This window comes from Arachis ipaensis, chromosome B2 (assembly GCF_059453495.1).
Source record: "Arachis ipaensis isolate K30076 ecotype BB chromosome B2, ASM5945349v1, whole genome shotgun sequence".
NCBI lineage: Eukaryota > Viridiplantae > Streptophyta > Magnoliopsida > Fabales > Fabaceae > Arachis > Arachis ipaensis.
In genome coordinates this window covers 59,379,281-59,403,685 of record NC_142437.1, presented here as the reverse complement: position 1 = coordinate 59,403,685, position 24,405 = coordinate 59,379,281, and the positions used below count along the sequence as shown (strand labels likewise).

The window sequence follows — 24,405 nt, the reverse complement described above, 5'->3', positions numbered from 1 at the left end:
TAATCTCTGTGGGATTCGACCTCACTCTATTGTGGGTTTTACTTGACAACAATTCGGTACACTTGCCGAAGGGAGATTTGTTGAGAGACAAGTTTTCCGTGCATCACCCTTTCATCTTTCTTGAGGTTTCTCTGGCCTTAGGTGCCATAAATGGTTATGGAAAAACAAAAAGCAATGCTTTTACCACACCAAACTTAAAAAGTTTGCTCGTCCTCGAGCAAAAGAAGAAAGAAAGGGTGAGAATAAGAAGAGATGGAGAAGATGGAAGTGTGTGAATGGTTCGGCCAGGGGGGTTTAGGTGGTTATGATGTGTGAAAAGGAAAGAGTGATGGTTTGAATTTCAGTGGGTGGGTGTAGGTGGGTTGTATGATGATTTTGGAGGAGTAATGGAGGTGATTGGTGGAGGTTATTTTGGGGAAGAGAGTTATGAAAAGGTGTCAAGAAGAGAGAAGAAGTGGTGGGGATCCTGTGGGATCCAGAGATCTAGTGGGGCCAAGGACTTAACATCCCTGCTCCAATTAGGCATGTAAAACGCCCTTGCTATGCAATCCTGGCGTTTAACGCCAGACTGCTGCTTGTTTCTGGCGTTAAACACCCAAATATAGCCTGTTTCTAGCGTTTAACGCCAGGTAGATGCTTGTTTCTGGCGTTAAACGCCAGCTTGGTGCTTGTTTCTGGCGTTAAACGCCAGACAGATGCTTGTTTCTGGCGTTAAACGCCAGAATGCTCCTCCTCCAGGGTGTGTTGTTTTTAATACTGTTTTGCATTCTATTTTTGATTTTTCAGTAGTTTTTGTGACTCCACATGATCATCAACCTAATAAACACGAAATAATAAAAAACTATAAAATAGATATAATTAAATAACTTTGGGTTGCCTCCCAACAAGTGCTTCTTTAATGTCAGTAGCTTGACAGTGAGCTCTCATGGAGCCTCACGGATGTTCAGAGCATTGTTGGGACCTTCCACCACCAAACTTAGAGTTTGAATGTGGGGGTTCAACACCAAACTCAGAGTTTGGTTGTGGCCTCCCAACACCAAACTTAAAGTTTGAATGTGAGGGCTTTGGTTGACTCTGTAGTGAGAGAAGCTTTTCATGCTTCCTCTCCATGGTTACAGAAGGAGATCCTTGAGTCTTAAATACAAGGTAGTCCTCATTCAGTTGAAGGACCAACTCTCCTCTGTTCACATCAATCACAGCTCTTGATGTGGCTAGGAAGGGTCTTCCAAGGATGATGGATTCATCCTCATCCTTCCCAGTGTCTAGGATTATGAAATCAGTAAGGATGTAAAGGCCTTCAATCTTTACTAAGACGTCCTCTACTAGTCCATAAGCCTGTTTTCTTGAGTTGTCTGTGATGCGGGTGCATCATTGCCTGTTTTTGATAGTTATTTCAGTAGGTTTTAGTTAGTTTTCATACAAATTTGGCCAATAAATGAGTAATAGCATGAAAAATCTCTGCATGAAACAAAATCTCAAGCATAGGTGAATTTTAGTTAATATACATGGTAAATATGATGAAATAGATCACACTAAGTGAAAGTATGATTTTGAGCATTATTAGCACACTTAGTATAGTAAAGTTTATCTTGTATTACTTTGATACACTTTGTTTGTTTGATTTCAGACCAAAAGAAGCAGAGAAGAGCCACGTTAGTGGCTACGTTAGCGCCACTAATGTGGCCATTAAAGTGGAAGGAAGGAAAGCTTGGAAAGTTAGTGAGAACGTTAACGCCACTAACGTTAGCGAAGGGTAAGAAGACCCACGTTAGCGACCCCGTTAGCTCCACTAACGTGGGCACTAACGTGGAAGAAAAGAGAAGCCCCAACGTTAGTGAGAAAGTTAATGGCATTAACTTTGAAGAAGGAGCAGCGTTATTGGCAAAAGTGAGTGCCAATAATGCTAGCGAAGCAAAAGAAGACCCACGTTAGCTTCCACGTTAGTTACATTAACGTGGGAACTAACGTGGAAGGAAAGGGAAGCGCCAACGTTAGTTGAAAAAGTGAGTGCCACTAACGTTTGTGAAGCAAAGGAAGACCCACGTTAATGGCCACATTAGTTACACTAACGTGGACATTAACGTGGGCAAAAGTCTCACCTGGCAGCCTGACCATGCCTTCTTCAAACAAGAATAACTTGAGCCCCAAAGCTTCAAATGAGGTGATTCCAATGGCATTGGAATGTAGGATTCCAGATATTTCCAAGCATATATGGCACTACATGGTGGACACTGAATTTGAGGGAGAAAATCTACCCCGAAAGTGCAAAGATGAACATGGTATCAACCTGTATTAAGGCCAGCTGACCTCTTCACCTTCCAAGAAGTGTAACTCGAGCTGTAGAGCTCCAAATGATGCGCTTTTAAAGGCGTTGGAAAGTAGACATCCAGGGATTTTCAACAATATATAATAGTATGGGATAGACATTAAGTTTGAGCTCCAAAACCTGGCAATATTAAGCCCCTGATCACTAACGTTATTGTGACTCGCTTTTTCCAGTAACGCTAGCGATTATGCCAGCGACCTTGTCCACTTCAAAGGAGCATAACTTGAGTTACAGAAGTCCAATTGAGGTGATTCTAGTTGCGTTAGAAAGCTAACATTCAGAGATTTCCAATGATATATAATAATCTATAGTAGGTATGAAATTGGAGCACAAACCAGAGGCATCTTTTAAGCCCCAAAAATACCAACTGGGTAGCAAGTTTGACGTTAGCCACACTAACTTCAGCACTAACGCCACACTTGTAGCGTTAGTGTGGCTAACGGAAGCAATAAAGCCAAGTCACCCTGGACCTCAATTTGATTCACTTCTCTCTCAAGTCCACTTCAAAGCTCAAGCAAGCAAGCCCACAATAATCAAGGCCACAAGAAGCATCTAGAATAGTTAATTTTTATTTCATTGTAATTTGCTTTTAATTTCATTTCAATTTGTAATTTAGGAGAGCCTATATAAAGGCCTTAGTTTTTACATTCAATTCATTCAGAAAATTCTGGAATGGAGAATTGAAGGAAGGGGGAGAGAGTGAAGACCAATTCGAAGTTCTGTGAATTGGCACACTCCAAGGGGAGTGGGTCTTCGGACCCCTCCCCTCCTACACTCTTCTTCCTTTTCTCTTCTTTTCTTCCTTAGGAGTAGTTTCATTTTCTTTGTACTTTTCATTTATGAATTTTGAAGTTTCAATTTTAGTTTCAATCTTCATCTTTACTTTTCTGCACTTTCTTTCTTTTCTATTTTCGTAGAGCAATGATCAACTAACTCTTTTCATTGGGTTAAAGAGCTCTATTGTGATTCAATGGATCAATTGTATTTCTTATTCTTCTTTTTCTTTCTTTTCTCTTGATTTTACTAGAGAGCTTTCGATCTTCATCCAATTGGGTAATTGTCTCGGAAGAGAAATTGCTCATACTTGGATTTCCTCTGAACCTTGGAAGAGGAATGAGGAAATCATGCTAGAAATACTCTATCACATTGGATTAGGTTGGGGGATGGATGGATATTGTGACATTTAATCCTACCAATACTTTGATCTATGAATGTGTGTAGTATAATCAGTGACCAAACTTCATCTCTTCCCATGAGCAATTAAATCAAGGAATTGAGAAATTGTTCAAGCTTAGAGAGATTGGATTGCCAAGGAATTGGGATCCAATCACTTAAGATTGCCAAGGAGATCAATGAATGCATTGAATGAGTAAGAGATGAGAATGAACTTGATCCAGAGGATTGCAATATCTCTTGATCCCAATGTTCATTTTATTTTTAGTTCTTACATTTACTTTTCTTGCCATTTTACTTTTATGCACTTTATTGCTTTCTTTACTTTTATGCCATTTACATTTCCTTGTTACTTATCACTCCAATATGATTCGTATAACTAGGATAATTAATCAACTATTGATTGCTTAATCCGTTAATCTATGTGGGATTCGACCTCACTCTTTTGTGAGTTATTACTTGACGACAATTCGGTATACTTGCCGAAGGAAAATTGTTGAGAGACAAGTTCCCGTGCATCAGTCTGCCATCTCTAATGAGATTCTAGCAGCTTGCACCTCAAAGATCCCAAGTTTTTCCATTACAGAGAGTGGCATTAAGTTTATTCCTGACCCCAGGTCACACAGAGCCTTCTCAAAGGTCATGGTGCCTATGTTACAGGGAATTAGGAATTTACCAGGATCCTGTTTCTTTTGAGGTAATTTCTGCCTATCCAATGCATTCAGTTCATTGGTGAGCAAGGGAGGTTCATCTTCCCAAGTCTCATTACCAAATAATTTGGCATTCAGCTTCATGATTGCACCAAGGTACTTAGTAACTTGCTCTTCAGTGACGTCTTCATTCTCTTCAGAAGAAGAATACTCATCAGAGCTCATGAAGGGCAGAAGGAGGTTCAATGGAATCTCTATGGTCTCTAGATGAGCCTCAGATTCCTTTGGTTTCTCAAAGGAAAACTCTTTATTGATCACTGAATGTCCTAGGAGGTCTTCATCACTAGGATTCACGTCCTCCTCCTCCCTTGCAGGTTCGGCCATGATGGTCAAATCAATAGCCTTGCACTCTTTCTTTGGATTTTCTTCTGTATTGCTTGGGAGAGTACTAGGAGGAGTTTCAGTGACCCTTTTACTCAGCTGGCCAACTTGTGCCTCCAAATTTCTAATGGAGGACCTTGTTTCATTCATGAAACTTAGAGTGGCCTTAGATAGATCAGAGACTATATTTGCTAAGCAAGATGGATTCTGCTCAGAATTCTCTATCTGTTGCTGAGTGGATGATGGAAAAGGCTTGCTATTGCTAAACCTGTTTCTTCCACCATTATTAAAGCCTTGTTGAGGCTTTTATTGATCCTTCCATGAGAAATTTGGATGATTTCTTCATGAGGGATTATAGGTGTTTCCATAGGGTTCACCCATGTAATTCACCTCTGCTATTGCAGGGTTCTCAGGATCATAAGCTTCTTCTTCAGAAGATGCCTCTATAGTACTGTTGGATGATTCCTTCAATCCATTCAGACTCTGAGAGATCATATTGACTTGCTGAGTCAATATTTTGTTCTGAGCCAATATGGCATTCAGAGTATCAATTTCAAGAACTCCCTTCTTCTGAGGCGTCCCATTACTCACAGGATTCCTTTCAGAAGTGTACATGAACTGGTTATTTGCAACCATGTCAATCAGTTTCTGAGCTTCTGCAGGCATTTTCTTTAGGTGAATGGATCCACCTGCAGAATGGTCCAATGACATCTTTGATAACTCAGACAGACCATCATAGAATATATCCAGAATGGTCCATTCTGAAAGCATGTCAGAAGGACACTTTTTGGTCAGTTGCTTGTATCTCTCCCAAGCTTCATAGAGGGATTCACCGTCCTTCTGTCTGAAGGTTTGAACATCCATTCTAAGCTTACTAAACTTTTGAGGAGGAAAGAACTTGGCTAAGAAAGCCGTGACCAACTTATCCCAAGAGTTCAGGCTATCTTTAGGTTGAGAGTCTAAACATATTCTAGCTCTGTCTCTTACAACAAATGGGAAAAGCATAAGCCTGTAGACCTCGGGATCAACCCCATTGGTCTTAACAGTATCACAGATCTGTAAGAATTCAATTAAGAACTGAAAAGGATCTTCTGATGGAAGTCCATGAAACTTGCAATTCTGTTGCATCAGAGAAACTAATTGAGGTTTAAGCTCAAAATTGTTTGCTCCAATGGTAGGGATTGAGATGCTTCTTCCATGTAAATTGGAATTTGGTGCAGTAAAGTCACCAAGCATCTTCCTTGCATTGTTTTTATTTTCGGCCATGTCTCCTTATTTTTCAAAAATTTCTGTCAGATTTTCTCCAGAGAGTTGTGCTTTAGCTTCCCTTAGCTTCCTCTTCAGAGTCCTTTCAGGTTCCGGATCAGCTTCAATAAGAATGTTCTTATCCTTGCTCCTGCTCATGTGAAAAAGAAGAGAACACAAAGGAAAATATGGAATCCTCTATGTCACAGTATAGAGATTCCTTATGTAAGTATAAAAAGAGAAGAGTAGCAAAAAGAAAAAGATAAGAATCCAAACACAGGAGAGAGGAATTTTCGAAAATAATTGAAAAGAAAAGAAAAATATTTTTGTTTTTTATTTAGAATTAAAATTAAAATTCGAAAATTTAAAAAAAATGAAATTAAATTAAAAGTTAAAACAATTAGTTAATTAAAAAGGATTTTTGAAAAAAAGGAAGGTGATTTTCGAAAATTAGAGAGAGAAAAGTAGTTAGGTAGTTTTGAAAAAGATAAGAATCAAACAAAAAGATAAGATTAATTGAAAAAGATTTGAAAATCAATTTTTGAGAAGGTGAGAAGTTAGACAAGATTTTGAAATTGAATTTGAAAAAGATGTGATTAAAACTTATTTTGAAAAAGATTTGAAAAAAAATTAAAAAGATTTGATTTTGAAAATTAAAGTTGATTACTTGACTAACAAGAAACAAAAAGATATGATTTAAAATTTAAAGATTGAACCTTTCTTACTAGGCAAGTAACAAACTTAAAAATTTTTTGAATCAATCACATTAATTGTTAGTACTAATTTCGAAAATATGAAATGGAAATAAGAAAAAGATTTTTAAAATCAAAATTAAATTTTGGAAAATATGAAAGAAAAATGAAAAAGATTTGATTTTTGAAAAAGATTTGAAAAAGATAGAATTTTTAAATTGAAAATTTGATTTGACACATAAGAAACAACTAAATTTAAAAATTTTTGAAAAAGTCAACTCAAATTTTTGAATTTTATGAAAAGAAAAAATGAAAGATATTTTTTTGATTTTTGAATTTTTAATGATGGAAGAGAAAAACATCAAAAAGACTCAATGCATGAAAATTTTGGATTAAAACAAATGATGCATGCAAGAACACTATGAATGTCAAGATGAACACCAAGAACACTTTGAATGTCAAGATGAACACCAAGAACTTATTTTTGAAAATTTTTAAGAAAAGAAAAACATGTAAGACACCAAACCTAGAAATTTTCAATGTTGAGACATTAATAATTAAAAAATGCATATGAGAAACAAGAAAAGACACTAAACAAGAAAAATTTAAAGATCAAACAAAGAAATTCATCAAGAACAACTTGAAGATCATGAAGAACAAATGCATGAGTTTTCGAAAAATGCACAAATTTTAAAAACATGCAATTGACACCAAAATTAAAATTTGACACAAGACTCAAACAAGAAACATCAAATTTTTTGTTTTTATGATTTTATTAAATTTTTTTTTTATTTTTTTCAAAAATTATTTTGGGAAGAACGAAAAAGAAGAAAAGAACTTTTTTTTTGTATTTTTTGAAAATAAGAAATAAAAAGCTTAAAATTAAAATAAAATTACCTAATATGAGCAACAAGATGAACCGTCAGCTGTCCAAACTCAAACAATCCCCGGCAACGGCGCCAAAAACTTGGTGCACGAAATTGTGATCATCAACAATGGCGCCAAAGACTTGGTGCTCTCAAACGTGAATCACACTTTGTCACAACTTCGCACAACTAACCAGCAAGTGCACTGGGTCGTCCAAGTGATAAACCTTACGTGAGTAAGGGTCGATCCCACGGAGATTGTCGGCCTGACGCAAGCTATGGTCACCTTGTAAATCTCAGTCAGGCAGATTCAAATGGTTTTAGAGATTTGATAATTAAAAGATAGATAAAACGTAAAATAAAGATAGAGATACTTATGTAATTCATTGGTGAGAATTTCAGATAAGCGTATAGAGATGCTTTTGTTCCTCCTGAACCTCTGCTTTTCTGTTGTCTTCATCCAATCATTCCTACTCCCTTCCATGGCAAGCTTTATATTGGGCATCACCGTTGTCAATGGCTACATCCCGTCCTCTCTGTGAAAATGGTCCAATGCGCTGTCACTGTATGGCTAATCATCTGTCGGTTCTCGATCATACTAGAATAGGATTTACTATCCTTTTGCGTCTGTCACTATGCCCAGCACTCGCGAGTTTGAAGCTCGTCACAGCCATCCCTTCCCAGATCCTACTTGGAATACCACACACAAGGTTTAGACTTTCCGGATCTCAGGAATGGCCATCCATGGGTTCTAACTTATACCATGAAGACTCTAATATCTCAGACTCAGTCCTCTGTATTAGATATCTAAGAGATACTCATTCGGGCTTGTTTGCATGTAGAATGGAAGTGTTTGTCAGGCACACATTCGTAAGTGAGAATGATGATAAGCGTCACATAATCATCACATTCATCATGTTCTTGGGTGCGAATGAACATCTTAGAATAGGAATAATCTTGAATTGAATAGAAAAACAATAGTACTTTGCATTAATTCATGAGGAACAGCAGCGCTCCACACCTTAATCTATGGTGTGTAGAAACTCTACCGTTGAAAATACATAAGAACAAGATCCAGGTATGGCCGAATGGCCAGCCCCTTGAACATGATCAAAGGATCAAAATATAATCCAAAGATTCCTAAATACAATAGTAAGAAGTTCTATTTATACTAAACTAGTTACTAGGGTTTACAGAAATGAGTAAATGATGCAGAAATCCACTTCTGGGGCCCACTTGGTGTGTGCTTGGGCTGAGCATTGAGCTTTACACATGTAGAGGCTTCTCTTGGAGTTGAACGCCAGTTTGTAACCTGTTTTTGGCATTTAACTCCACTTTGCAACCTGTTTCTGGTGTTTAACTCCAGAATGCAACATGGAACTGGCGTTGAACGCCAGTTTACATCGTCTAAACTCGAGCAAAGTATGGAGTATTATATATTGCTAGAAAACCCTGGATATCTACTTTCCAACGCAATTGAGAGCGCACTATTTGGAGTTCTGTAACTCCAGAAAATCCACTTTGAGTGCAGGTAGGTCAGAATCCAACATCATCTGCAGTCCTTCCTCAACCTCTGAATCTAATTTTTGCTCAAGTCCCTCAATTTCAGCCAGAAAATACCTGAAATCATAGAAAAATAAACAAACTCATAGTAAAGTCCAAAAATGTGATTTTTATTTAAAAACTAATAAAAATATACTAAAAACTAACTAAATTATACTAAAAACTATGTAAAAACAATGCCAAAAAGTGTATAAATTATCCGCTCATCAGTTACCAAAAAACCAAAGACAAAGCAACGAAAAAGTGAAGAAACTGTAAATGGAACCATCCCGGAAAAAAAGCGGAAAGCTTCAAAAGAGTTGAAGATGGAAAGACGGAATCGCCGACAAAATCGCTGAGTGACGCCGCAACACAAGAAAAGGCAAAATGTAGGTGAAAAACTTGTAGCGAGAGAACGGAGGGAGAAGTTACAAAGAAAAATGAAGGAGAGAAACCGTTTCTAATTGCAAAATTCAAAATAAAAGCCAAGGGAAACGGGGCACTTAATACCAATTAATGAAGGTATTAAACCCTCGCACGTTCCCAAGAATAAATCGCTGATATAAAAAGCACGTGCTTTTAGAGGAAAATGTACCACATTCAAAAAAAGGTTCTACAAAGAAAGGAATCGACAGAATGCTCGAGTTCGGCTTCACTAGAGAAAGATCGAAGTCAAAGATTCGACCTCAAAGCAGAAAGACCGAGCTCAAGCAGGGGCACTGTTCATACCCTGGGTCGAGCTATTAGATCCGGGATGTTCAGTAATAAAGCGACCGACCTCTTCAGGTCAGGCTATCCGACCTCTTCTCAAAGAGGTCGGTCGAATCGACAGGAAAGCCCAGTAAGGGGCCCAAATAGAGGAACACGACCCAAATCCAAAGGCAGTCCAAGCCTATAGAGATAAGGGTGGTTCCCTTAAAAGATAAGCTAACCTCAACTCAAAGATAAGATAAGATAAGATAACTAACTTATCTTATCTAAAAAGGTCACTCTACACCATTATAAATACACTGGAGCACCCAGGTATAACTCATACTCTGATTCTACTAAAAAACCTGTTTAATACCCATGCTAACTTAAGCATCGGAGTCTCTTGCAGGTATCCCCCACCCTCCGGTGACCAAGGATCAGCAGTGCAGCCAGTCCAACAAGTCGGACACGACAGCTCCGGCCGCCACCCACCAGCCGGACACGTCATCTCCGACCAGTGCAGAAGATCTCGTCTGAGATCGACCTACAGTTTCAGGTAACCCTCAGAACAGTAATTATAAAGGTTGACTTTAAGTTGAAATTGTGCTTGATATGGATAATTGATGTTGTATACTGAATATTGAGAAATTGGAAGTATTAGGTTGAAATTTGATGAAAATAAAAAATTAGTAAGATGATGAATGTGTATTGTGTATTGTTGAATTTGAAATATGAGATAAGAGTGGCTTGATGCTGATTGGCTAGGGTTTTGTTGATTTTAAAAAAGGGTTGGAATTGGTTTGTTTTGAAAGTGGAAGCTTTGTAAAGTTTTACAAAAACCATGTTTTAGGCCGAATTTGGCGAAGCATAACTTGATCTCCGAACCTTTAATTTATGTCAATCTTATCTAGAAATAATATTTGGTCTGAGATATTTATGTCATTCAAAAAACAGAGGAAAAATGTTTTAAAATGAGGAAGTTATGCTTGATTAAAGTTTGGTGTGCAAACTAAAAATTTTGGGCTTAGCAGCTTTTTGGAGTTGTGATACATGTGCATCATTGCCCATTTTTATTTATTATTTTAGAAGATTTTAGTTAAGTTTCCATATAAATTTTGTTAATAAATAAGTAATAGCATGAAAAATCACTGCATGAAATAAAATCTCAAGCATAAGTGAAATTGTAGGAATATACAAGGAAAATGTGATGAAACAGATAATACTAACTGAAGTTGTGATTATGAGCATTATTAGCACACTTAGTATACTATGATCATCTTGTATATTACTTTGATGCACTTGTTTGTTTGATGTTAGGCAAAGCAGAAGCAGAGAAAAGCAAGGAGGTGGTGGCATTAGTGGCAACGTTAGCACACTAACGCCAGGGATAACGTTGATCAAGGATGAATTGTGGCATTAGTGGCAAAGTTAGCACACTAACGCCAGCACTAACATGATGTCCAACGTTGCAAACGCCAACGTTGCCACACTAACGTCTTCGACAAATGCATGGAAAAATCGGCGGCGACGCGTACGCGAGGGGCGATGCGTACGTGTGAGAAGAGCGTTAACGTGCTAACGCTATGTCACTAACGCCAACGATGAAGGTTACGCATACGCATGGGCGACGTGTACGTGTGACATGGCCAAAAACAGTGATGACACGTACACGTGGGCAACGCGTACACATGACTGGGAAAGCGTTAGTGACAACGTTAGCATGTTAACGCTAGTATTAATGCCAGAAAGGACCTGGGAGCATTTTCTTAGCGTTAGCAATGCCAATAACGCCCCCGATAACGTCAATCCACCCCTGGAGCGTGCATTCAATTTTCAAGCAAGCAGAGCCCATTAATATCACTCAATCAAAGGCACAAGAAGCATCTAGAATAGGAATTTTCATTTAATTGTAATGTACTTTTCATTTCAATTTGTATTCTAGAAAAGCCTATATAGGCATTGGTTTTCACAGAGAAAGGGGGCATTGAGAGAGTGAAGACCAATTCGAAATTCTGTGAATTGGCACACTCCATTGGGAGTGGGTCTTCAGACCCCTTCCTTCATACACTCTTCTTCTTTTCCAATTCGTTTCTTACTTGGTAATAGTTTTGTTATCAATCTTTGATTTTCATTTATGAATCTTTAACTTCCATTTTAGTTATGAATCTTTAATCCTCAATTTTATTTTCATGCACTTTAATTTTCTTTTGAGTTTTTTTAGAGCAATGATCAACTAACCCCCACTCATTTAGGAAAGGAGCTCTGTTTCAATTTTGATTGAATTGATGTTTATTTCTTCTTCATTCTATCTTCATACTTGGATATCTAATAGAACCCTTGCAAGATAGTTTTGTTCTTCAAATATCCTTGGATCCATTAGAATCCTATTGTAAGCCTCGGAAGAGGGATCATAGGGTTCAGTTTGAGCCCTCTTGGCATAATGAAGTTGATCTTGATTTAGAGATTGGTATGTGACATGTAACCGCTCTAATATTGGGGTCTTTGGATTTATCTAGTGTGAGATTAGAAATCAATCCGCTTGTTGTAGCTAAGGGAAAGCTTTTGTGCTTCATAGATTCATTCACTACCGAAAGGGGGTTCGGATCTACTTGAATCTCTATGTGAGCCTTGGAAAAGGGATCATAGGATTCAGTTTCAAGCTTCATCCTCATAACTATTTTGATAAACACATTCTTAGTTGGTACATGACATATAACCTCTTTGAATTGAGATCCTATGGGTTGTGTGGCTCATGGATTAGAAATTTGACTTTAACCTCTTCTCATGAACAATTAGATCAAGGAATTAGCAATGGATTGTGTTAAGAGAAATTGGGTTGCCCAGGAATCAAAACTCAATTATTTACAATCCGCCATAGATCTACTTCATATGATTGAGAAGGAGTGAGACCCATTGATTCAAAAGGAATCAACATCTCCAATCCCTTATGTTTTCTATCTTTAATTTTTGTCATTTACTTTCTTGTCATTTATTTCCTTGTACTTTTATTTCTTGCACTTTCTATTCCTTGCAATTTACTTTCTAGCACTTTATTTTTCTTGCACTTTACATTTCTGACATCTACTTTCCTTGCTCTTTATTGCTTTCTTTTAATTTCAAGTCATTTACATTTCTTGTCTAATCATCATTGATAAACCCATATTTCATGAGTTCTTTTGTGCTTAATTAGATTGATTTATTCAACTCTTCACCTACTTATTCACATTAATTGCATGGTTTTACCTTCCCTTCCTTATTATGTCATATTGTGAAAAACATGTTTCCTAAGCTTTAAAAATTAATTATTTTAATTACCTTTATTTCCATTTGATGCCGTGATTAGTGTGTTGAGTACTTTCAGATTTTCTATGGCAGAATAACTTAAAGGATGGAAAAGGAAACATACAAAATGGAAGGAGAAAGCAAAACGGAGCTTTGAAGGAAACTGGTATTCACGCGATCGCATGGATGACGCGATCGCGTGTCAAGCACGAATCAGTAGTGACGCGGCCGCATGACTGACGTGACCGCGCGCCTTAAGCAGAACGCACATGACGCGATCGCATGACTGACGCGACCACGTGGAAAGGAAAAGCTCCAAATGACGCGACGGCGTGATCCACGCGGACGCGTGACAGAGGTCACGCACCAGAAATTACAGAATACGCCCCCAGCGAATTCTGAAGCCCTTTTTGGCCCAGATCCAAGTACAGACAGCATAGACCAGAGGTTATAAAGTGTGGGAATGCATCCATTCAAAGAGAGCTCGCATAATTTTAGTTTTCAAAGATTTATATTTAGTTGAGAGGGAGATCTTCTCTCTCTCTCTATTAGGATTTAGGATTTCTTCGTGTTTTAAGAGTAACTCTGGATCCCAGGTTTAATGTTCTTTTATTTTAGTTTTACTTTTATTTACTTATTCCAACATTTGAATTGATTATTATAATTTGATTTACGAATTATTCCATGTTACAGACAGTTATTTGAATTAATGATAATTGAGGTATTTTCAGTTTATGATTGTTCTCTTTGATTTAAGTCACCATTGCTTCCTATCTAAGGATATTTTTATTATTCCAGCAATTTTACTTTTTTCCCTTTTGGTTCTGGTTAAGAATTTAGTAACTCAACAGTTATTAAACTCAACATAATTGATAATCATTATCTTGCTAATTGAGCTGAACTTAAGCAATCCCAACCTTTTCTTAGGAAATAAATAGGATTCAAAGGTCAATTTAATTAGTCCCCTGACTTTCCTTTGCCCTAGTAAAGGTTGACCAAGTGGAGTTTAGATTCAACTTTCATTATAGTTGAGAGAGATAACTACGTTGGACCTCCGACTTCTCTTACCTTGCCAAAAGTTTGCTTTACAGTATTTATTTATTTTAATTGCCATTTACTTTACTTGTCATTTAAATTACTTGCTTCTCATCTTCTAAACCCCGATTACAACCTTTATAGCCAATAATAAGAACACACTTCATCGCAGTTCCTTGAGAAGACGACCCGAGGTTTGAATACTCGGTTAACAATTTCTAAAGGGGTTTGTTACTTGTGACACCCAAAACGTTTGTACGAAGGGATTTTTGTTGGTTTAGAGACTATATCTACAACGCGACTGTTTTTATGACATTCTTTACTAGCAAAAATCCTAACGACAAAATGGCGCCATTGCCGGGGAACTGCTAACGTGTGCCTTATTATTGGTTATTGTAAATATTTTTCTTTTTCTTGTTTATTTATTTTTGTTTTTCCTTTTTATCTTTATTTGCTATTATGAACTCTCACCCCTCTCGCTTTGAGTTTGGTTCTAATATTGTTAAAGGAAATAGAAGTTACAGCAGGAATGTGCATCATGGTCAGACCAATCAAGGATGGATGGAGCCAAGAGGATCTAATCAACCCTTTAGGCAGCAGCACCCTCCGAGATATCCTGGACAAAGACCATTCTACAATGCATACCCAGCTGAAAGATATGGTGGACAACCTTGTAACTACCAACAAGTCCCACCCCGTGCATATGAACCATCCTTTCAACATAACCTCGAACCACCACACTCACAAGCTTCTCTTCACCATTCTCCCTCATATGATCCTTCCTTACCCCAATACCAATCCAATCGTTCCCAATCATCACCACTTTCCTTTGTATGATGTCCAAGTCTGGCAAACCGCGAAGCAGAGGATCGCCTAAAAGAAACAGTAATTAGATTTCAAACAACCATTCAACAACTGGAGCAAGCACTAATTCAATGGGCCACTAGGCGCTCAAATATACAAGGATCAACCACAGCTCCATGTGGACAGCCCAATGAAGAGCGTAGCATGAAAGAAATACTAGAGACTCCAGTGGACAAGACAGAGAATGAATTCGTACTAGAACAAGTGGAAGAAGCTGTCATTGTTCAAGAAGAAGAGTTGGTTGAAGATCTAGGAGATGCTGAACTTCCTTGGGAATCCAGAATTGAGGAAAACTCCGTCCAAGATGCTACAGTTGATGCTAAGGAGGATACCGTACAATCTCCAAGGCAAGTCGTTTATGAAGAATCAGACGGAATAATCCAAGAAGCAAATTTTCTTGATGATGATAGTCACAAGTCTAGTTCTCCTAGTGATGAACTTGCGTCCGCAAGTGAATTCTCTGAGATCAACGAATTTTCCCCAAGTGAATATGAAGTTGATGCGGAGGTAGATTTCTTTCAACCTCCAATCTATGACTCAAGTGATGAGGAAGACATAGAAGACTTTGACCAGGATACAGATACAATTGAAGATCTTTGTAAGGAAGTGGAAGAATTCACAGAAGAGCACAAGGAAACGGAACTTGCAGAACCACCAAAAACACCTATCCCAAGGCCATTACCACCTAATACAAGCTTCAAGTGGGTACAATCCTTAACTTATAATTTTACTTATTCACTTGAATATGGTTTGCTTGAAACAGATGGCCAACTTAGAGCTCTCTGCGGCTTTAAGAGTAAAAGGGAATTGGCTCGTACTCAGAGCTGGTGCACCAGGTTCAATAAGGTTCCACGCTTCACCTCGAAGTACACGGATTGGTATAATGCTCAATTGTATGGATCGCGGAGAACGTTTGGTCACCACGGTGAGATTCTACCTTTTAACCCACCCGAATGGAAACTTACAAATCAAAATGGAGGCGGATCTAAAAACACAGCTTGGGATCATGGATTATATTCTGACATTCGTCATCCCGGGAGGCTGAATATCTGTTTGAAGCTGCTCAGAAGCTTTACATGCCTAGTTTGGGACCCCGGAGGCTATTGGCATTCCAAGCACTGGTGGAAATTTTTGGACGAATTTAAACATAAGCCACCATAACAGAATACTCTTCCAATGTCCAACTTAAGGACTTTAACTAAAAGTGCTAGGTGGGAGACAACCCACCATGGTATGGTCGCTTCTTTCTCAATCTATTTCTTGTTTATTGTTTTCAATTTACCCTTTTTTTTATTTTAACATTAACCTGGAATCATGCATAGCATTCATGTTAATCACTGCATCCTGCATTTTTTAGTTAAAAAAAAAAAAGGGTTGCACGACACGACCGCATGCCCCATGCGATCACATCATATCGCGAAAAACACCACCCATGCGACCGCGTGACTCACACGGCCACGTGATATATATATCGGCGTAAGGATCCAACGAACAGAAAATTGGGCTGGAATCGTGCGGCTCTTGTGCGTTTCGCACAAATTAGCCCATGCGATCGCATGCCCCATGCGATCGCGTCACTTACCCAATACCAATCCCACGCGACCACGTGAGCGACGCGATCGCGTCGCATGGATTGCATACCACCCCAAAAGGAGACAAAGAGTTGCGCTGAAACGGCGCTGGAGTCGTGCGTTTAGCACGAATTCCAGCGACGCGATCGCGCGACCCACGTGATCGCGTCACCCCTCTTTCCACCCCTCTCATGCGATCGCGCGACCCACGCGATCGCGTCCCCCCCATTTTTACCCCAACCACGCGACCGCGTGCCCCACGCGGCCGCGTGGATTCGAAAATATAACCCCCAGCCCTGCGAACCCTATTAGTCGCGCAGCCTCCCCTTCACCCCCAACCCTCTTCTCCTTCTCTGTTCTCTTCCCCCAACCACCGCCGGCTAGCCACCACGCCACCACCCCGACGCCGTCGCCGCCCAGACGCCACCGCCGTACCACCCCCTCCCCTTCTCTCTTCTTCCTTCTTCCTCTCTCCTCCCCTCTCCACCACAGCCACCTCCGCAAGCACTGCCCAGCCACCGCCGGCCATCCAACCGCCCCCCCTCCGCCACCCACCCCCTTCAGCCAGCAACAACCACCGCCCCCCTTCCCCTATCCTCTTCCTCTCTCACTAACCCTAATACCTCCCTCCGCCACTGCCCCCTCAGTCACCACCGCGACGCCGTGCACCACCACCGCGCCGAATGCCGCCGTAGCCACCTTCTTCCCTGTTCCACCCCTTCTGCTTACCAGGTTCCGCAACACGTAACCCTTTTTATCCGTTCGTCACTTTTCTGTTGTTTTTTATTCCGTTTATGTTCTTGATTAGGATAGCTAGACTTGCATGTTGTAGTGGATTTTTAGGTTGTTAGGTAGCTTAGGCTGTGGTTAGTGGATCTAGGTCTGTTTACTTGCACTGTTCTTACTTCTGTTTTATCCTATGTGCAAATCTGATGCTGGTATAATCATGATTCATATGCTGCTTTCTTGTATGTTGCTGTTGTTTACATTGAGTTTTTATGTTTATTTTATATCTATGTACATGCAGCTTGATTTTTTTTTAATTCATATGAACTGATATGATTACTGTTTATTTTCCGGGACAATCCAATTTTAGCCGAAATGCTGCCCAAATTTTTTTGAAAATTGTTTTCATTCTTGTTTTGGTTTGGCAACTCTGTTTTACTCTGCTTCCCCCAAACCATTTCATGAATGCTAGGGCCACTTCTCATCCTCTTTGATTTCCTGGTTTATAACCTGCATTTGTGAGTCACTGATTCCAATTTCTGATATCTTTCTTTCTATTCGAATCAGCATCACCCTGTTTTCTTTATTCGATTATGAGTACTTCTATTCTTACCTGTGAATCCTTGTTATATGGAATTTTTTTCTATGCCACTTACTTTCCTAACTCACTAATTTTAATTTACTAATTTCTTTTTACCATACTAACCCTCTTGATCTTTTTTCTGATCACTTTCACTTCCTCTAACTTTCTCACTATGGCATATTGATTTTTTTCTTTCCATTTAACATTCATTCAATCACATTTCAATTACTCATTTTCCTTATTTTATTTCTCCCTTACCGCTTTGAGTTTCCTTTGTTTAAATTGCCTATTTGCTTTCCTATTTTATCCATTTCCTGGTTTTCTGTTTTTCAGGATGTCTGCCTCACAAAGGAAAGGCAAAGGCAAGGCTACTGGCAAGCGCAAGAGAGGAGATTCCTCCCAATCTATCATTGCTCTAATGCACGATTCCTCATGGCGGGAGAAGAACTTCACACAGCAAGAAAAAGCATTGTTTTACTAAGTATGTATGTTAGGTGACATCTTAGTCTAATTAAGGATTCACTTATTAGCTCACTGAGCCTTATACATATATCTTTACCCTTTGCCTTGACCCCATTACAACCTTAATTAAAGACCTCATGAGTTTTGGTATGACTATGTTCTATAATTGTTGATTGGTTAGACGAAAAACAAGGTTATAGAAAGAAAGAATAAAAAGAAGAATAGAGTGATTAACCCAATAAACACTGAGTGATTAGAGAGAAAACACAAAATCCAGTGAGGGTTCAAAAGCTCATTAACATTTATCTCTGATTGTCTTGCAAGTTTTTTTTCTCTCATCTCATTTGCAAAAAGGTACTTTATTATTTGAGGGTTAGCTATATATATATATATATATATATATATATATATATATATATATATATCTCCTTGGGAATGTGAAATAATTTGACTACATGTAGGCTTTATATATGAGTGGATGAATTAGAATTGCATGACTCATTAGGTAGATGCATTTAGCATAGGTTGCATTTCATAACATTCCATCACTTTAACCTTAATTATTTACCTTGGATTTAGCATGAGGACATGCTAGTGTTTAAGTGTGGGGAGGTTGATAAACCCATATTTCATGAGTTCTTTTGTGCTTAATTAGAGTGATTTATTCAACTCTTCACCTACTTATTCACATTAATTGCATGGTTTTACCTTCCCTTCCTTATTATGTCATATTGTGAAAAACATGTTTCCTAAGCTTTAAAAATTAATTATTTTAATTACCTTTATTTCCATTCGATGCCGTGATTAGTGTGTTGAGTAGTTTTAGATTTTCTAAGGCAGAATAACTTAAAGGATGGAAAAGGAAACATACAAAATGGAAGGAGAAAGCAAAACGGAGCTTTGAAGGAAACTGGTATTCACGCGATCGCATGGATGACGCGATCGCGTGTCAAGCACGAATCAGCAGCGACGCGGCCGCATGACTGACGTGACTGCGCGCCTTAAGCAGAACGCACATGATGTGGTCGCATGACTGACGCGACCGCGTGGAAAGGAAAAGCTCCAAATGACGCGACCGCGTGACCCACGCGGACACGTGACAGAGGTCACGCACCAGAAATTACAGAATACGCCCCCAGCGAATTCTGAAGCCCTTTTTGGCCCAGATCCAAGTACAGACAGCATAGACCAGAGGTTATAAAGTGTGGGAATGCATCCATTCAAAGAGAGCTTGCATAATTTTAGTTTTCAATGATTTAGATTTAGTTGAGAGGGAGATCTTCTCTCTCTCTCTTTTAGGATTTAGGATTTCTTCATGTTTTAAGAGTAACTCTGGATCCCAGGTTTAATGTTCTTTTATTTTAGTTTTAATTTTATTTATTTATTCCAACATTTGAATTGATTATTATAATTTGATTTACGAATTATTCCATGTTACAGACAGTTATTTGAATTAATGATAATTGAGGTATTTTCAGTTTATGATTGTTCTCTTTGATTTAAGTCACCATTGCTTCCTATCTAAGGATATTTTTATTATTCTAGCAATTTTACTTTTTCCCCTTTTGGTTCTGGTTAAGAATTTAGTAACTCAACAGTTATTAAACTCAACATAATTGATAATCGTTATCTTGCTAATTGAGCTGAACTTAAGCAATCCCAACCTTTTCTTAGGAAATAAATAGGATTCAAAGGTCAATTTAATTAGTCCCCTGACTTTCCTTTCCCATAGTAAAGGTTGACCAAGTGGAGTTTAGATTCAACTTTCATTATAGTTGAGAGAGATAACTACGTTGGACCTCCGACTTCTCTTACCTTGCCAAAAGTTTGCTTTACAGTATTTATTTATTTTAATTGCCATTTACTTTACTTGTCATTTAAATTACTTGCTTCTCATCTTCTAAACCCCGATTACAACCTTTATAGCCAATAATAAGAACACACTTCCTCGCAGTTCCTTGAGAAGACGACCCGAGGTTTGAATACTCGGTTAATAATTTCTAAAGGGGTTTGTTACTTGTGACACCCAAAACGTTTGTACGAAGGGATTTTTGTTGGTTTAGAGACTATATCTACAACGCGACTATTTTTATGACATTCTTTACTAGCAAAAATTCTAACGTCAATCATTCAACTATGTTCGTCTAACTAGAATAATCAACTTACTATTGATTGCTTAATCCTTTAATTCTTGTGGGATCGACCTCACTCTTGTGGTGGATTGTGTCAAAGAGAGAGGCTTTAGTGAGTAAATCCTAAGGGGTGCTTCAACACCTAATACCATAACCCAACTAGATTGGGAGTATTGATCGAAAGCTTATCATAAAAGGCTACTTTGAGACATGACACCTAGAGTTGAGGCCAAGATAAATAAGTGCTGCTTCAAGGTGATAATCCATAAAGAGAATTCTAAAATACCATTTGAATGACACTCCTAAGATATAAGACTTCCAAAATGTAAAGACTAATGAGCACTGGAATCCTTGCATAAGTATACAATTGGAGTTCACCCCATTATCACTTAGACACTTCACTCACTAAGGCATCATAAGCAATCTTTCAACCCATTCCTAGAAAGAGAATTCTTTGTGTATAGTTCTTTTCTTACTTGAGAACAAGAAAGGTTTAAGTTTGGTGTTGTGATGCATGTGCATCATTGCCCATTTTTAGATATTATTTTAGTAGATTTTAGTTAAGTTTCAATACAAATTTTGTTAATAAATTAGTAATTGTAACAACCCTAGTTTTTGAAAATCAAATAATTAGTTATTTGTGATTTATTTTATTTGTTGATAATTTTATTTTAAGAAAATTATTTTACTAAAGGTAATTAAATGGAGTTTCATGATAATTGAAGTTTAAATTAATTAGAATTTTTATATAATCTTTATTAGATATTTGGTATAATTGAAACATAATTTTGATAATTGAAAAATAAGAAGAATTGTATAATTTAATTTAAATAAATTCTATTTTGAATGAATTATGTTATTAACTTGAACTCTTAGAAATTATTTTATTAGAAATAATTAGATTCATATTTATAAATACTTTAAGTTTAAGTTAATTAATATGTATGTACAATTTTTATTATAATTAGTTATTTTATAACTTGAAATTAAAGTTTTGGTGATAGAAAAATAATAAAAAGTTATATCATTTAATTTGAATAATTAATATTGAGTTTGAACTATATTTTATGAAAATGTGATTAATATGCTTATTTTATTGATGCGGGTGGAAACTGTCTCTCAACAAATTTCCTTCGGCAAATGTACCGAATTTGTCGTCAAGTAAAAACTCACAATAGAGTGAGGTCGAATCCTATAGGGATTGATTGATCAAGCAACTTTAATTAGAAGAATGTTCTAGTTGAGCAAATCCATAATTTGGTTTTGATCTTGCTGACTTCTCCACCCAAAGTTTGGGTGGTTTCTCCATCCAGGGTTGTAGGTCTTGGAGTATAGATCATAGTTTTGCCTTGGTGAATTCCCAATGTAGTTGGCTTGCTCCTGACTACCCTCTGCTTCTTCATTGACTCCTTCTTGGGTTGTTGATGAAGTTGAGATTGCTGCTACTTGGTTCCTCTCCATCTTCTTGGTGAGGTTAGCCAGCTGCTGGGTAATGAGCTTGTTTTGGGCCAACAGAGCATCTACATTGTTGAGCTCCATTACTCCTCTTGTGTTCCCTCTTTCGGAAGCATAGAAGTAGTTGTTCTCTGCTACTGTTTCAATGACATCTATAGCCTCCTCAATGGTTTTCTTCTTGTTCAAGGATCCTCCGGATGAATGGTCTACGGCCTTCTTTGACTCATAAGAGAGCCCTTCATAGAAAATGTACAGCTGCACCCATTCATTGAACATATCTGGTGGGCACCTCCTTGTTAGGTCTTTAAACCTCTCCCATGCTTCATATAGAGTCTCACCATCTTGTTGCCTGAAAGTTTGGACCTCAGCTCTCAGCCTATTGATTCGTTGAGGAGGGTAAAATCTTGCTAAGAATTTGTTCACCACGTCTTTCCAAGTTGTCAAGCTTTCCCTTGGGAAAGATTCCAGCCACTTGGCTGCCTTGTCCTTGAGTGAGAATGGAAATAAGAGCAGTCTGTAGGCGTCAGAATGAACACCATTAGACTTCACTGTGTCACATATTCTCAGGAAGGTGGTTAAATGTTGATTGGGGTCTTCTTGAACACCTCCTCCAAACGAACAGTTGTTCTGAACAAGGGTGATAAGCTGTGGTTTAAGTTCAAAGTTGTTGGCATGGATTGTTGGCTTTTGGATGCTACTTCCACAATTGCCTGGGTTTGGATTGATGTAAGAGCCCAAAACTCTTCTATCCTCCCCAGCATGATTTGCTCTACCTCTTCCCCCATGGTTATGAGCCTCTTCTTCATGATGGTTTTCCATGTTGTCTTCCATGTTTGGTTCAAAGAATTCCTCCTCTTCCTCAGCACCAACCACTTTCTTTCCTCTTGCCCTCCCTCCTTAATCTAAGGAAGGTCCTCTCAGGTTCAGAATCGAAGGAAGTTGAAGCCCCGCTTCTTCTCCCTGTCATACAACCATCAAGTGCAAGCAAGAAAAGATAGGTGTAGAAAGTATTTTTGTCAGAATTACTGTTAGTTGTGGGTGATGCAATATATCAAACAGTTAGTGGGTTAGCAAACAGAATTGAAAATAACAAAGAAAAATAGAAGAGTAGAGGGGGAAGGGAAGAAGTTTAACTAAAACAGAAAGTAAATCACTCAAACAGAAAATGAAATTCACAAAATAAAAATGCTCAATCTAGTGATCTTCCAATTTAATCATTGTTGATGCACAATCAATCACCGGTAATGGCGCCATAAACTTGATGCGGGTGGAAACTGTCTCTCAACAAATTTCCTTTGGCAAGTGTACCGAATTTGTCGTCAAGTAAAAACTCATAATAGAGTGAGGTCGAATCCCACAGGGATTGATTGATCAAGCAACTTTAATTAGAAGAATGTTCTAGTTGAGCGAATCCAGAATTTGGGTTGGGAATTGCAGAAAATAAAATGGCGGAAATGTAAATAACAGAAAAGTAAATGCTAGAATTAAAGAACTGGAAGTAAATGACTGAAATTAAATTGCAGAATTGTAAATGGGAATGGGGGATTTGCTCATAAAAGTAAATGGCAGAAATTAAAGAGAATGGGTAAGATCAGAGATGGGGAGTTCATTGGGCTTAGGAGATGTTGCAATTCTCCGGATCAAGTTCATTTTCATCTCTTCCTCAATCAATGCACTCATTGATCTCCTTGGCAATCTTAATTGATTGAATTACAAATTCAATCTCTCAAATCTTGATCAATAGCCAATTCCTTGGTCAATTGCTCATGAGAAGAGATGAAGTATGGTCACTGATTATACCACATGCATTTCCCAAATCAAGTATTGAGAGGGTTATAGTCACATACCCATCCAAACCTAATTTGGTCTAGCATGAGAAAGCATTTCTAGCTTGATCTCTTCATTCCTCTTTCAAGGTTCAGAAGAGATCCAAGTTTGAATAGCTTCTTTTCCAAGATAACTACCCAATTGGATGAAGATCGAAAGCTTTCAAGTAAAATCAAGAGAAAAGATAGAAGAAGAATAATGAAAATTAGTATTGATCGATCAAATTACAACAGAGCTCCCTAACCCAATGAAATGGGGTTTAGTTGTTCATAGCTCTAGAAAATGAAAACAAAGATGGAGAATACATCATAAAACTAGAAAATGCAGAGAAGGTAAAATACAGAGAGTAGTTATCTTTTCCAACTTTCCAGGACTTTTTTTTTAAACAATTCAAAGCTACTCCTATATATACTACTTTTCTCAGCTTCTAGTTGGCTCTTCAAGTCTTGGGCCTTTGGATCTTGAGTTTGAAGCAGTTCTCTTCTTCATTTGGGCTTGGCTTTACTTACAGAGAGAAAGTGTGAAGTGGGTAGAGACTTTAGCTCAGGACGTTAGGGGTGTTAACGTTTAGTGAAAATATGAGTTCGAGAATGTTAGTGACAATCAACTTTCTCACTAACGTTCCTAAGTAAAAGCCACGTTAACTTCAACGTTTAGTGGCATAAACATTGCCACTAACGTTGCCTCTAAGTCCTTCGCACACGTTATTGAGACTTAACATTCCCAATAACTTTGAAAAGCCCCCTTTGTTCCCACGTTAGAGCCCACGTTAACTTAGTTAACGTGGCTCTTTAACGTGGGCATGCCATCCTTCGAGAACGTTAGTGACACTCAACATTGTCACTAACATTCCAAGGTGCCCCTATGTCTCACGTAAGAGTCCACGTTAACTAGGTTAACGTG

General features: G+C 38.1%; 2 non-coding genes across 2 annotated transcripts; both read left to right on the top strand.

Moving 5' to 3' along the window:
- Positions 1–5,295: 5,295 nt before the first annotated feature.
- On the top strand, positions 5,296–5,403 carry LOC148574043 (small nucleolar RNA R71). Its single transcript, XR_015906883.1, has one exon. It is a non-coding gene; the product is annotated as a small nucleolar RNA R71 (small nucleolar RNA).
- Positions 5,404–21,946: 16,543 nt separating this feature from the next.
- LOC148574042 (small nucleolar RNA R71) lies at positions 21,947–22,053 on the top strand. Its single transcript, XR_015906222.1, has one exon. It is a non-coding gene; the product is annotated as a small nucleolar RNA R71 (small nucleolar RNA).
- The last annotated feature ends 2,352 nt before the right edge of the window (positions 22,054–24,405 follow it).